Source organism: Cherax quadricarinatus, chromosome 54 (genome assembly GCF_038502225.1).
Source record: "Cherax quadricarinatus isolate ZL_2023a chromosome 54, ASM3850222v1, whole genome shotgun sequence".
NCBI classification, from domain to species: Eukaryota; Metazoa; Arthropoda; class Malacostraca; order Decapoda; family Parastacidae; genus Cherax; species Cherax quadricarinatus.
This window is the reverse complement of record NC_091345.1, coordinates 27,547,233-27,561,384: the sequence shown is the minus strand read 5'-3', so window position 1 is coordinate 27,561,384 and position 14,152 is coordinate 27,547,233. Positions and strand designations below refer to the sequence as shown.

The 14,152-nt window shown below is 40.4% G+C and overlaps 1 protein-coding gene across 2 annotated transcripts in view; it reads right to left on the bottom strand.

The window, feature by feature from the left end:
• The window catches only part of MICAL-like (protein), a 568,521-nt gene that overhangs the window by 77,978 nt on the left and 476,391 nt on the right, over positions 1-14,152 (bottom strand). The window lies entirely within an intron of this gene.

Sequence of the window (14,152 nt, the reverse complement as noted above, 5' to 3'; positions counted from 1 at the left end):
TGTATATCACAGTTAGCCCTGTGCTATACTCCATTTTCTCTAATATAAGCCCCCAAGAGAGGGATAGGAGAATGGTATTTGTATACCATATCCTCTTCATACCTCCGTCAAACTGTGCGGTATTATGCCAAATATTATTCATTCTGGAGTATTTAACATGTTTTATGTTATTTATAGTGTTTATTATGTCATATTAGATCAACTGTGATAGGCAATAAGCTGTAGTGTTGATATTAGCATATTCTGCATCACGAGACTGAGCTCATGGCAACCGACAGTGGCTTCAAACCCACCTTATCTTTAATGGACAATGTACTGTGTAGGTGCTTTACACAATGAGAAGCATTTCTTTTATTCATTGGAACCATGGCTAGGGCTAAAAGTAAGCAGGTTATAACAAATGGAGAAAAAGAAATTAGAATGACTTATGCAGCAAATAGCACCACCAAACAGTACCAGCAGGTTGGTGTGGCGACCCTGGAAATTTGAAATTATGCTAGCCAAAATTAGTGCCGAATAACTGAAGGAACCGAATAACTGATTGCTGGATTTGTGATGGCGGACCTGTATTACGTTAATATACACATTTTCATTAATCCATCCATGATATTTTTTCAAAATTACATAATAAACACGATACATAACATATAAAGATAATAAATACACCCCACAATAGAATAAATGAACATAAATATGAGATGTGGTAGCCAGAATTTTACGAGTGATGGCAAAAATAATATTTTCTCTAGTCCAACATCAGAGAAAATGTATTACTGGGGGTAACTGTAGAAAATTATTCCTTTCGTATGTATGTAAGTAAGTTTATTCAGGTATACACAAATACAGTTACATAGATTATCATACATAACAGCATGTCAAGAGAACCTAGGATAACCCAAAAAAGTCAGAGTGACTTATTTCCATTGCCTTCACTCAGAGTGTCATTTCTTCTAAAAATGGTGTTACACGAGAATGGGAGTGTTCCCCTTTATTTATTCTACCGTATCAATGTAGAGACAGCTTTTACACAATGTAACACAAATGTACACAAACCAGATGTGTACACTTTGTTTGTTTACAAAACTTGCATTTGCCTGTTTTGTTTACATAACTCTGTGCCTGTCCTCCCTCATGTACTCATTCTCTCTCTCTCTCATTTATTCGTTTTATCTCGTTTACTCACCCCTGACCCTACATTAAGACTACAAATATTTTAAGGTAAGTAATGAGTGAAATGTATATGCATTTTATCGCTCTGGGATGCTTAAATATCATAGAATAGTATGTGTGGGTGGAATGGCCTGGTATGGTAGCCCGGCTGACTACCATACATACCACACTTGATTTCATACAAAAAATACTACTCATTTCACCCTAGATTAAGACTACAAATATTTTAAGATAAGTAATGAGTGCACTATGTGTGTATTTTACTTTTTATTGTTTTTTGATGCCTAGTTCTACTGCTAACTTAATATATGTTAGTGTAAACCTGTTATCTAGTATTTGTATGCATTTATAAGTGGAAAAAAAGGGTGTTCCACTTTATGGCCATTTCCACTTTATGGCGATTTCCACTTTATGGCGGTAGCCTGGAACCTAACCTGCCGTATAAGTGGGGCCCTACTGTAAATGCCAGACAACAAGTTTACACTAACTTATCATAATAATAATAATAATAATATCTTCATTTACTACATGTACAGTGGACCCCCGCATACCGATTTTAATCCGTGCAAGAGGGGTCACTGTTATGCGAAATAATCGGTATGCGAATGAATTTTCCCCATAAGAAATAATGGAAATCAAATTAATCCGTGCAAGACACCCAAAAGTATGCACAATATATATTGTGCATGTACTACTCTACTAAATGAAGAATAAATGACACTTACCTTTATTGAAGATGCAGCAATGACTGATGAGACACTCCTGGGAGTGCCTTTTCCTCCTGAGTACTGTAGGTCCTGTTTGGCATTTTCTTCCAGAACATGCCTTATCACACTGTGTATGCCACTACGATTCTTAAATCTCTCAAACCAACCTTTGCTGGCTTTAAATTCACCAATATGAGCACTAGTTCCAGGCATTTTTCCCTGTTCACCTGGGTGTTAGTCGACTGGTGTGGGTTGCATCCTGGGAGACAAGATTAAGGACCCCAATGGAAATAAGTTAGACAGTCTTCGATGACACTGACTTTTTTGGGTTATCCTGGGTGGCAAATCCTCTGGGTTTAATTGTTTCTTGGTATTCTCAATAAGCCACACCAACAACGGTGCTACAGCAGCAGCAGCAGCTGACGGTGGTACAGCAGCAACAGACGATGCTACAGCAGCAGCAGACGATGCTACAGCAGCAGCAGCAGCTGACGGTGGTACAGCAGCAACAGACGATGCTACAGCAGCAGCAGACGATGCTACAGCAGCAGCAGCAGCTGACGGTGGTACAGCAGCAACAGACGATACTACAGCAGCAGCAGACGATGCTACAGCAGCAACAGACGATGTTACAGCAGCAGCAGACGATGCTACAGCAGCAGCAGCAGCTGACAGTGGTACAGCAGCAACAGACGATGCTACAGCAGCAACAGACGATGTTACAGCAGCAGCAGACGATGCTACAGCAGCAGCAGCAGCTGACAGTGCAGCAGCAGCAGCAGCTGTACCACCAATAGTAGCGATGGTTGATTGGGGTTTATTATACAACCTGGCCAGCTCGGAGACACGCACTCCACTTTCATACTTATCAATGATCTTTTTCTTCATCTCTATTGTAATTCTCACCCTTATTGCTGTAGGGTTGGCACTAGAAGCTTTCTTGGGGCCCATGGTCACTTATTTTCCAGAAAAAGCACCGAAAACACTGTAATAATACGAAATATTCCGATTGTATGCTTGGATGTTACCGCGGAGGCTGGCTGGTAAACAATGCCACTGGCGGAACATGTGAGCGTGGCTCAGGCCGCACATTGGACACGTCTCGGACGAAAATCGGTGAGCGGGTTTTTAAGCGGTATGCGAGGCAAAATTTTTGCGATTAAAGCAAGCGGTATGCGGATTAATCGTTATGTGATGCCATCGGTATGCGGGGGTCCACTGTACAAGGTATACAGGCCTAGCTGAAATCAATGACATACTACTACAGTGGACCCCCGCTTAACGATCACCTCCAAATGCGACCAATTATGTAAGTGTATTTATGTAAGTGCGTTTGTACGTGTATGTTTGGGGGTCTGAAATGGACTAATCTACTTCACAATATTCCTTATGGGAAAAAATTCGGTCAGTACTGGCACCTGAACATACTACTGGAATGAAAAAAAGTTCGTTAACCGGGGGTCCACTGTATATAGAAATCCCCTTGTTATGCAGAGCATTTTGGGCAAATTAGGTCAGTTTTGTCCCAGGATGCGACCCACACCAGTCGACTAACACCCAGGTACCCATTTTACTGATGGGTGAACATAGACAACTAGTGTAAGGAAACACGTTTGAGGTTTCCACCCCTTCACCGGGAATCAAACCCGGATCCTCACAGTGTGAAGCAAGAGCTTTTGCCACCAGGCCATGGGGCACCATAACTTAATATAAGTTAATAATAGAACTAGGCATTAAAAAACACAATAAAGAGTAAAATGCATACACAGTACATTCATTACTTACCTTAAAATATTTGTAGTCTTAATGTAGGGCGAGAGGTGAGTAGTACTTATTTGTATTAAGTCAGGTGTAGGTATCCCTAGCTCCCCATCTCATACTTAATACATGATATTTAAAGCAGCCCAGAGAGATAAGATACACATACAGTGGAACCTCAAATTTCAAACTTAATCCGTTCCAGGAGCTAGTTTTCAAGTCGAAAAGTTTGAAAGGTGAAGCAATATTTCCCACAAGAAATAATGGAAATACAATTAATCCATTCCAGAAACCCAAAAATATTCACAAAAAATACATTTTATAGATTCTTCTTTCAACAAACCGTCAAAGACCTGGGAGTGATTATGTCGGAGGATCTCACTTTCAAGGACCATAACATTGTATCAATCGCATCTGCTAGAAAAATGACAGGATGGATAATGAGAACCTTCAAAACTAGGGAGGCCAAGCCCATGATGACACTCTTCAGGTCACTTGTTCTATCTAGGCTGGAATATTGCTGCACTCTAACAGCACCTTTCAAGGCAGGTGAAATTGCCGACCTAGAAAATGTACAGAGAACTTTCACGGCGCGCATAACGGAGATAAAACACCTCAATTACTGGGAGCGCTTGAGGTTTCTAAACCTGTATTCCCTGGAACGCAGGAGGGAGAGATACATGATTATATACACCTGGAAAATCCTAGAGGGACTAGTACCGAACTTGCACACGAAAATCACTCACTACGAAAGCAAAAGACTTGGCAGACGATGCACCATCCCCCCAATGAAAAGCAGGGGTGTCACTAGCACGTTAAGAGACCATACAATAAGTGTCAGGGGCCCGAGACTGTTCAACTGCCTCCCAGCACACATAAGGGGGATTACCAACAGACCCCTGGCAGTCTTCAAGCTGGCACTGGACAAGCACCTAAAGTCAGTTCCTGATCAGCCGGGCTGTGGCTCGTACGTTGGTTTGCGTGCAGCCAGCAGCAACAGCCTGTTTGATCAGGCGCTGATCCACCAGGAGGCCTGGTCACAGACCGGGCCACGGGGGCGTTGACCCCCGAAACTCTCTCCAGGTAAACTCCAGGTATCCCACCAAGGCAGGGTGGCCCAAAAAGAAAAAGCAAAGTTTCTCTTTTTAAATTTAGTAATTTATACAGGAGAAGGGGTTACTAGCCCCTTGCTCCCGGCACTTTAGTCGCCTCTTGCAACACGCATAGCTTATGGAGGAAGAATTCTGTTCCACTTCCCCATGGAGATAAGAGGAAATAAACAAGAACAAGAACTAGTACGAAAATAGAAGAAAACCCAGAGGGGTGTGTATATATATGCTTGTACATGTATGTGTAGTGTGACCTAAGTGTAAGTAGAAGTGGCAAGACGTACCTGAAACCTTGCATGTTTATGAGACAGAAGAAAGACACTAGCAATCCTACCATCATGTAAAACAATTAGTAATAGTAATAGATAATATTACATAGATAGTTTTACATACACACAACAAATAAAGTGTACAATTATTAATAAATTTAAATAACATATAAAATAACATTTTTACCTACCTTTATTGAAGATTGGTGATGACATCTGGAAGATAAGGAGGAGGAGAGAGGGAGTTGGGGTTAGTGTTTGGAAGGGAAATCCCTCTCCATAATGAGTTTAGGTATCAAAGCCCTCTCTGCAGTTACTTCCCTTCTCTGTCTTTTAATGCCACTAGGACCAGCTTGAGAGTCACTGGACCCCTGTCTCACAAAATAACTGTCCACAATCCTCTGTTTCTGGTGCCTCTTTAAGATTTCCCTAAAATGGGACATAGTTCTGTCACTGAACTTGTTGCAAAGATGGCTTGTTTCAGCTTGCTCAGGATGGTACTTCTCCACAAACAATTGGACATCATTCCACTTGGTGCAAGTCTCCTTAATCTTTGAATCGGCATGCAACTTCCTTGCCTTTTCACAAATAATTGTCTCTGAAACACTGTCACCTGGCATCTCTTTATCCTTGATCCACACCAGCAACAACTTCTCAACCTGATCGATTGTCTGTGGTCTGTTTTTTGGTCAGCATATCAACACCTTTCACAACATCAGCTTCCCTGATTTGTTCTTTCTTTGCCAGGATAGAAGCGATGGTCGACTTGTTGTTCCCTTACATCCTGGCAAGCTCAACAAGTCGCACACCACTTTCATACTTCTGTATTATTTCCTTCTTCACATCTATGGTGTTACTTTCTTTACCACAGGGGTGCCACTAGCAAGTTTCTTTGGGCCCATGGTAGCTTATTTCACAGTCCCACAAGCACTAAACACAATGAATTAATCGTAAAATGTTTGAATGAGACCGCAGGTTAGTGTTCACTCAAACATCAACAAAGCCAGACTGGCTCACGGTGCCTGCAAGGGGATGCGGACAGAGTGGGCTGGTGGACAGGTCCGGTACCCGGCGGTTCGAAAGAAGGGGCAAGTTCGATAATAGGGACAAAGTGGGTTTGAAAAAAAGCGGTTGATTTTCGAAGAGGTCAATAAGCGATACGCTCGAAATTTGAGGTTCCACTGTACAGTACACTCATTATTTACCTTAAAGTATGAGTAGTCTTAATGTAAGATGAGAGGTGAGTAGTATGTATTTATTTGTAGGAAGTCAGTGTAGGTAGCCGGTAGATGTAGGTAGCCGGTAGGTAGCCTGGGCTACAGAGCTATATGATATTTAATGCAGCCCAGAGCCATATTATTACCATTGACATGTGTATCTTGTCCACTGAATTTAATTGTTTCTAACAATTACCTTTAGATGCCGTCATAAACGAAGGAAGAAGTAATGAATAATTCATGCCAAGAACTGTAAACAAAAACGGAGTGGGGGAGTGACTAAGCCAAACACAGATTCATACATGTTTTCTTTGGTGGACCAGAGAAAACGTAATGTTTTCCCTCCACCCAGCATATGAACATAGCATGTTTATATGCTATGTAATGTGTTTTTATATAATTTTGAAGAAAATATAGATGGATTAATGAAAATGTCTATATTAACATAATATAAGACATTTAATGTGCCCAAGAATGATTATTATTAGTACAATGGAACCTACACTTGTGAGTTTTTCCAAATACAAGCAGTCGATCGGTCAATTTTTTGCACCCGTATGCGAGCAAAATTTCCATAAATGAGCGGGCCTCAAAGGAAGTTCCTTGATGCTGGTGAGGGTCTCTTGCTCTTGATCTAGGGAACTGGATCTCATTTGTCTGTTGGGCTATCTTATTGAAACTTGGGCAATGTATGATGGAAAGATGCTTCTTAATGTACACCAAAAATTAAAGAAATCGGAAAATAAATAATGGAGTTCACTTCTCAGCACTTAGATGCCCATTAGCGGTATTTTTGTATGGTTTTTATGGTTGTATTCTCGCTTTTTGGTTTCATTTGATAGAATGAAAGATATATTACAGAAATAGATATGAGCTCAAAATAGCAGAAATGTTCTATTTTTGCCGATGTTCAAGAGTAAACAAATGTAGTCATGAATGGATTGCCATTATTTATACAATTATTACAATAATGCAGTAGTCTGCATAACAGTAAATCTTCTATTTTTTGAGAGAATAAAAATTCCAAATTATTTATATACAGTGGACCCTCGGCTAACGATGGCATCACCTAACGTTAAATCCAGCATACGATATATTTTAACGCAAAAATTTTGCCTCAGCTAATGCTAAAAAACTCACCCTTGTCAGATACTGCAGCATCATGGAATCTTGATTCTAAGGACATGTACATAACCTTCACGACTACGACAACTACTACTACAACTAACTCCTCTCTTTGGGTAGGACCTACTTCCACTGGGGAATCCCGCCTACCAGTGACAATGCCCTCCTCTGCTACCCGTCCCATTTCCACCTGACTTTAGTATATATAAGCGTCGGGCGCCTTGCTTCTGCTTCAGAATCTCCACGACTACGGTGCTCTTTGCACCCACTCCAAGGTTGAGGGACTGATTACCTCATCTTCTGTACATAGTTCTACTGTCTTCAAGTTATGTCCTGGAATTTGTATTGATAAAGCCACTGGATGGTGAAACGTCTACAATAAAGATACCCAGATGTTGCACGTGTGTTTTAATTTCATCTTGTCGGTATTGTATACCATTTTTACACAGAGATTGGTTTGTTGTTGTAGTCATAGGTGAGGTTAGTATTATCTGTGTGTTGTTTGAAGGCATCCCAGTCAGCGTTCTTGTAGGAGAAGGAAGGTGTGGCCGGGATGAGGATAGGGTTGGAGGAGATGTGTAAGATGACGGGAATGTGATCAGAGCCTGTAATAGGGCCAGGTGATATGTAACAGGTGATATGTAGCATAGTGGTTTGCCAGAATGATGTTGGGTTTGCCTTGGCCAGTGTGATTGTAGAAGGTGTTGAAGTGTGGGCCGAGGTGAACTAGGTGCTTGTGGTTTGTGAAGTTGAGTAATTGGTGACCAAGTTGGTTGTTACTGGTGTGATAAAAGGCAGTGTGTTTGGCATTCATATCAGCTAGTAGGTATGTTGGTGTGTTGGTGTATTTGAAGACTAAGGAAAGGTCGTGTATGTTGAGAATAGTGTTTGGGCAAGCATAGGTGGTGAAAAAGATAAAGGGGCCAAGGTGGGTGTGTATTCTGACTGCAAGAGTGTTGTTGTATAAAAGGGACTGGGAGAAATTCGTGTTTTATGTTGGATTTGACAAGGATGGCAACCCCATCGTGGGGATCATAGGGGGACTGTAGTGCAGTATAACCATAATGGCGGATACATTGAGGGGATTTGAGGCAGGTACTGTTTAGCAAAACAATATCTGGGCTCTCTGCTTCAAGGAGCTCGGCCAGTAGGTGTAAAGTAAGAACGTATGTTGAACTGAATCACCTTGAACATGATTTAATGGTTTCATCATAGCAAAGTTAATGTCGGGGGAGGAGTTTGGATTAAAGCCCGTGATTGTGGTGCCATCAGTGGATGTGCGCTTGTAGGTGCTATGGACCCGTTTCCTGGAGGGGGAGGAAGAGATGGATCTGTTTTTATGTTCTTTGGTCTGTCTGTCAGAAGTTGGGGCAGGTTTAGGTTTGAGTGGATTTTGTCTGGAGGAGGTGGAGTTGGACCTGGATGAAGTTTTGGTTGTGGTGGAGGAGTGGGCAAAGGTGGATGCAGAGGAAGTGGAAGCTTTGGTAGGGGATGAGGAAGAGGAAGCTACGGTAAGGGATGAGGAAGTGGAAGCTTTGGAAGGGGATGAGGAAGTGGGTAAGGAAGTGGGGGGAGGGGTGGTCATAGCAGCAGCAGTAAGGGTGTTGGTGGGAGGTGTAGAAGTAGTGAAGAGGGTGAAGGTCAAGCGACAGTGTGAAGACTTAAATACTGTCGGAAGGAGAGGTGCAGAGTTGTAGTAGTAGTGAGAATGTAGCCACTGAGAGGTCATGTCCCTCTCAAATCAAACAATTCTCACTTGTAAAAGTTGTCCAAGGTGTTTTCTGTACCAAGATGCCATTGTGTTGCAGTGTTGGTATTGTATACCATTTTTGATATTCACCCAGTCAGACACTGCAACACAATGGCATCTTGGTACAGAAAACACCTTGGACAACTTTTACAAATGAGAATTGTTTGATCTGAGAGGGACGTGACCTCTCAGTGGCTACCTTCTCACTACTACTACTCTGCACCTCTCCTTCCGACAGTATTTAAGTCTCCACACTGTCACTTGACCTTCAGATAGTTCCTGACTATGGAACTGAACTTCTCCAGGCTGAGGGACTGACAACCTCAAATCTACGACTTCAAGGGTGATGGACTGATTACATCGTCTTCACATCTCTACTGTTCCTGCCTACTTTCTGTATTCGACTGAAGAAGCCTACTGTGTAGGCGAAACGTTTCGGAATAAAGTTGCCTAACTGTTGCCTATGTGTCTTATCTACCAACCTGTTGGTACTGTATACCATTTTTGATATTCATCTAAATTAATTGAAATGCAATTAATCCGTTCCAGTGGAATTCTGTACTTCAATAATTTCGCTAATATCAACTCTATGGATTTTTTATCTATCTCACTTCATCTAATATGACACAATAAACAATATAAATAACATAGAAACCTGATATATACTCTAAAATGAATAAAATATGTCATTCATGTAGTGGTATGGGCGGTGTCGGCAGTAGACGAGAGTTTGTCTGGAGACCAGGCAAAATACTTAACGAATAATTTCGCTGATATCATCTATACGGCTTATTTATCTATCACAGTTCATCTAATATGACATAAGAAACAATATAAATAACATAGAAACATGATATATACTCTAGAATGAATAAAATGTGTCATTATGTAACAGGTGGAGGCGGCCACAACCGCTCCCTCTTTGTTGTGGTAAACACTGCCATTTAGTGACAACCTTTTGAAGCCGTCTATTATTATAATTATTACATGTAGTACATTATTATGTATTATTATTATACATATTATATTATTACAGTGGACCCCCGCTTAACGATCACCTCCAAATGCGACCAATTATGTAAGTGTATTTATGTAAGTGCGTTTGTACGTGTATGTTTGGGGGTCTGAAATGGACTAATCTACTTCACAATATTCCTTATGGGAAAAAATTCGGTCAGTGCTGGCACCTGAACATACTACTGGAATGAAAAAAGTTCGTTAACCGGGGGTCTACTGTATTATTATTATTATTATTATTATTATTATTATTATTATTATTATTATTATTATTATTATTATTATTATTATTATATAAATAATTTGTAATTTTTATTCACACAAAAAATATAAGATTTACTGTTATTCCTTATTGCAATAACTGTATAAATAATGTCAACCCATTCATGACTGCATATTAGAATGGACAGTTTACTCTGAAACAGCCAAGCAATGGACCATTTCTCCTAGGTTGAGCTCAATTTCAAGGCACTTTTCATCATGAAAACAATCAAAATCATATCTATTTCTGTAATATATCTTCCATTTTATCAAATGAGACCAAAAAACCGAGAATACAACCATAAAAACCATTCGAAATTACCGCTACAGGGTGGCTAATTGCTGAGAAGTGAACTCAATTATTTATGCTTAAATTTCTTTCATTCTTGGTGTACGTTAAGAAGCATTTTTCCATCATACATTGCCCAAGTTTCAATAAGATAGTCCAACAAACAAATGAGATACAATTCCCGAGATCAAGAGCAAGAACCCCTCACCAGTGTCAAGGAACCTGCCTTGAGGTCTGGTTGCTTATGGAAATTTTGCTTGCGTATGGAAGCAAAAAATCGACCCATCAACTGCTCATATTTGGAAAAACTCGCACGCGGACACGCTACCAAGTAGAAGTTCCACTGTATTAGGTACTGAAATTGTACTCAAATTGTCACAAACACATTGACAGGTGGACATTTGCACCTGCCATGGTCATTTACTATTATCTAGGAATATATACAAAGTATTTATAGGTCCCAGCAATGTTTTGGATACACAGGAGTATAGAAGAAGAAGGAAAAAGGAAGAAATTCCCTTGAAGCAATGTGTAAGACATGTGTTCAGTGACAAGCATCCGGAGGGCAGTGATAAGATCATATATGAGATGACATTTGATGGGCTCCAGCGAGGGTGCAGAGATAAGGGATGACATTTGATGAGCTCGTATCTCTGATTATCTGTCTCTCTCTCTTATTTCTCTGTCTGCTTGTCTCTCTATCTCAGAGAGAGTTACTGTGAACCAACAGGTATTCTTATGCATTATATCTACAATTGCAGTATAGCACTTTGGAATTTTTAGGTTATCCTAAGTAATTTACACTATGTATAATTGCATTTGTGTGTACCTGTTAGACAGAGACAGACAGTTTACTGAGTGGTGACCTGTACTTAGCTCAGTGAAGACGTGTCTAGTGTACTCCCTGTGGACTGAACGAAGATGCCCTGCATTGAGCAACTTTAGCAGTAGCTTAAGGAGGAATTGAGGATAGCGAAGTTTGAGATCCGGCAACTAACAGAAAAAAACAAGAGGATTTGTAGTAGTCCTCCAGTTGTGAGTCCTCAGATCAAGAAAGGAACCTGGACAGTGGCCAGACAGCATGGAACGAAGTTGAAGATCAAGAGGACGAATGGAGAGGTAGAAACGATGAAGAAGAAAGAGACTTCTGTGGAAACTGTTGTGGAAACAACGAACGCATTCTCCGTGCTACCCGATGAATGTGAGTTGACTAATGGGAATGTGACGACAAACGACGCCAAGGACGAGGAAGGCGAGTTGACATCCCTTGAAACCCCAACAATGACCATCGAGAACGTCACTATGAACAACACCATTGAAGGTAAGAACATTGTTATAGTTGGGGACAGTCAGGTGAAATTTATGGAAAGGACGTTTTGTGTTAGGGACAGGAAGAGGAGGCAGAGGGTATGTTTTTCTGGGTCTGGGATGAGGTATATCATTAGCCGTCTGGACGATATCATGAAGGGTAATGGGAGCAATCCTATTATCTGCCTCAGTGCGGGAGGCAACGATGTTGGCAGACATAGGAGTGAAGACCTGATTAGCAGGTAATAGAGATAATTAGGAAGAAGGGTGGGAACCCTGTGATATATGGCATTTTGCCCAGGAGAGGAGTTGGAAATGAATGGTTGTCCAGGGCAACTGGCATCAATTGCTGGCTGGAAAAACACTAAGTAAAATGCATTAGCTTTCATAGACAACTGGGACCTCTTCTATGGCAGAAATGACATGTATGCCAGGGATGGGGTTTACTTATCTAGGCTTGGGATAGGAGCACTGGCCAATGCAGTGGAGGGAGCTGTCAGGTCTTCAAATTACAAATAGATAGTGGATAGACTTTGGAAAATCAATGTATTCTGAGTGAAGCAATAGTGTGAGTTTTAAGGAAACCAGTTGTAGGTAGAAAGAGGTAGAGTTATTAGTGAATACAGGAAAGCTAGTGGCATTAGGTGACAAGGAGAGTAACAGGCATAGTGGAGGAACAGAAATCAGCAGGAAGAGAAAAGAGAAGAGAGGGTTTCTGAAAATATATTATACTAATAATCATAGTGCAAGAAATAAGATGGACGAGTTGAGATCACTTGCAAGAGCGGGTAACATTGATGTTTTTGCCATAAGTGAGACATGGTTTAATATGAAAAATAGGGACATGCCCGCTGAATGTCACATTCAGGGTTTTAAATTGTTCCAAGTAGACAGAAGTATCAGGAAGGGGGGTGGGGTGGCACTCTATGTCCATGATCATTTAAATTGTTGCATAAAATGGGTATAAAGTCTGAAACACATACTGAGTCTGTTTGAGTAGAATTTTCAGAGGGGCACGAAGAAATTGATTTTAGGCGTGATATACAGTCCACCAAACTTGGATAGAGACCAAGGAAGACTACTGTGGGAGGAAACTGTTAGGGCCACAAGGCACAATAATGTTGTAATTCTAGGGGACTTTAACTTTAGTCAGATTGATTAGAATTTTTTGACTGGGAATTTAGAATCTAATGACTTTTTAGTAGTAGTTCAGGATTGTTTTTTGAAGCAGTTTGTGACAGAACCTACAAGGGAAAATAACCTGCTTGACTTAGTTCTGGCAAACAGGGAATCCCTTGTTAATAATTTAGAAATTTCAGAGGAACTTGGTGCAAGTGATCACAAATCAATTACCTTTAGCATTGAATGGAAGTATGATAGTCGGGATAACTCAGTATCAGTCCCAGATTTTCGCTTAGCAGATTACATTGGGATTAGAGAACACTTTTCATCTGTGGACTGGGGTAACAAAGAGAGCTATCAATATGACAGTTTTCTGAACACTACATGCTGCCCAAAGAACATTTATCCCTTATAAAGAAATTAGATCAAATAGAAATGACCCAGTGGATGAATAATAGGCTCAAATATCTTTTAGGGCAGAAGAAAGGAATTTATAGGCATATCAAAAGAGGTGAGGGTCATCTTATGAATCAGCATATTGACATTAAGAGGGATGTTAAAAAGGGGATAAGAAAAGCTAAACAGGACTACAAAATTAAAGTTGCTAGGGAATCAAAAACTAACACAAAACAGTTTTTTCCAGGTCTATAGAACAAAAGTTAGAGATAAGATAGGTCCCCTTAAAAATAACTATGGGTTTCTTACTGGCAAAGAGAATGACATGTGCTCTATTTTTAATTATATTCTCTCGGTTGTCACTCAGGAAGACACTAATAATAACCCAATAATTAAGTTTTTTTAGTGGGCCCGAAGAAGATAAATTATGTAATATCACAGTCACTAGGTAAATGGTTAACCACGATGCACTCTGTGGACCTGCTTGGCCTTACTTTTTTTCAAAGAGATGAAGAGATTGTAGAAAACCCAAAGAGTTGTGCTGAGATCAAAAATATTGGCAAGTGGCATATTTGAAGGAATGAAAAATTGTGCATACTAGTACGTACATCAAAGACAATTGTCAGTTTTGTACTAGTATGTCAGACACAGTTT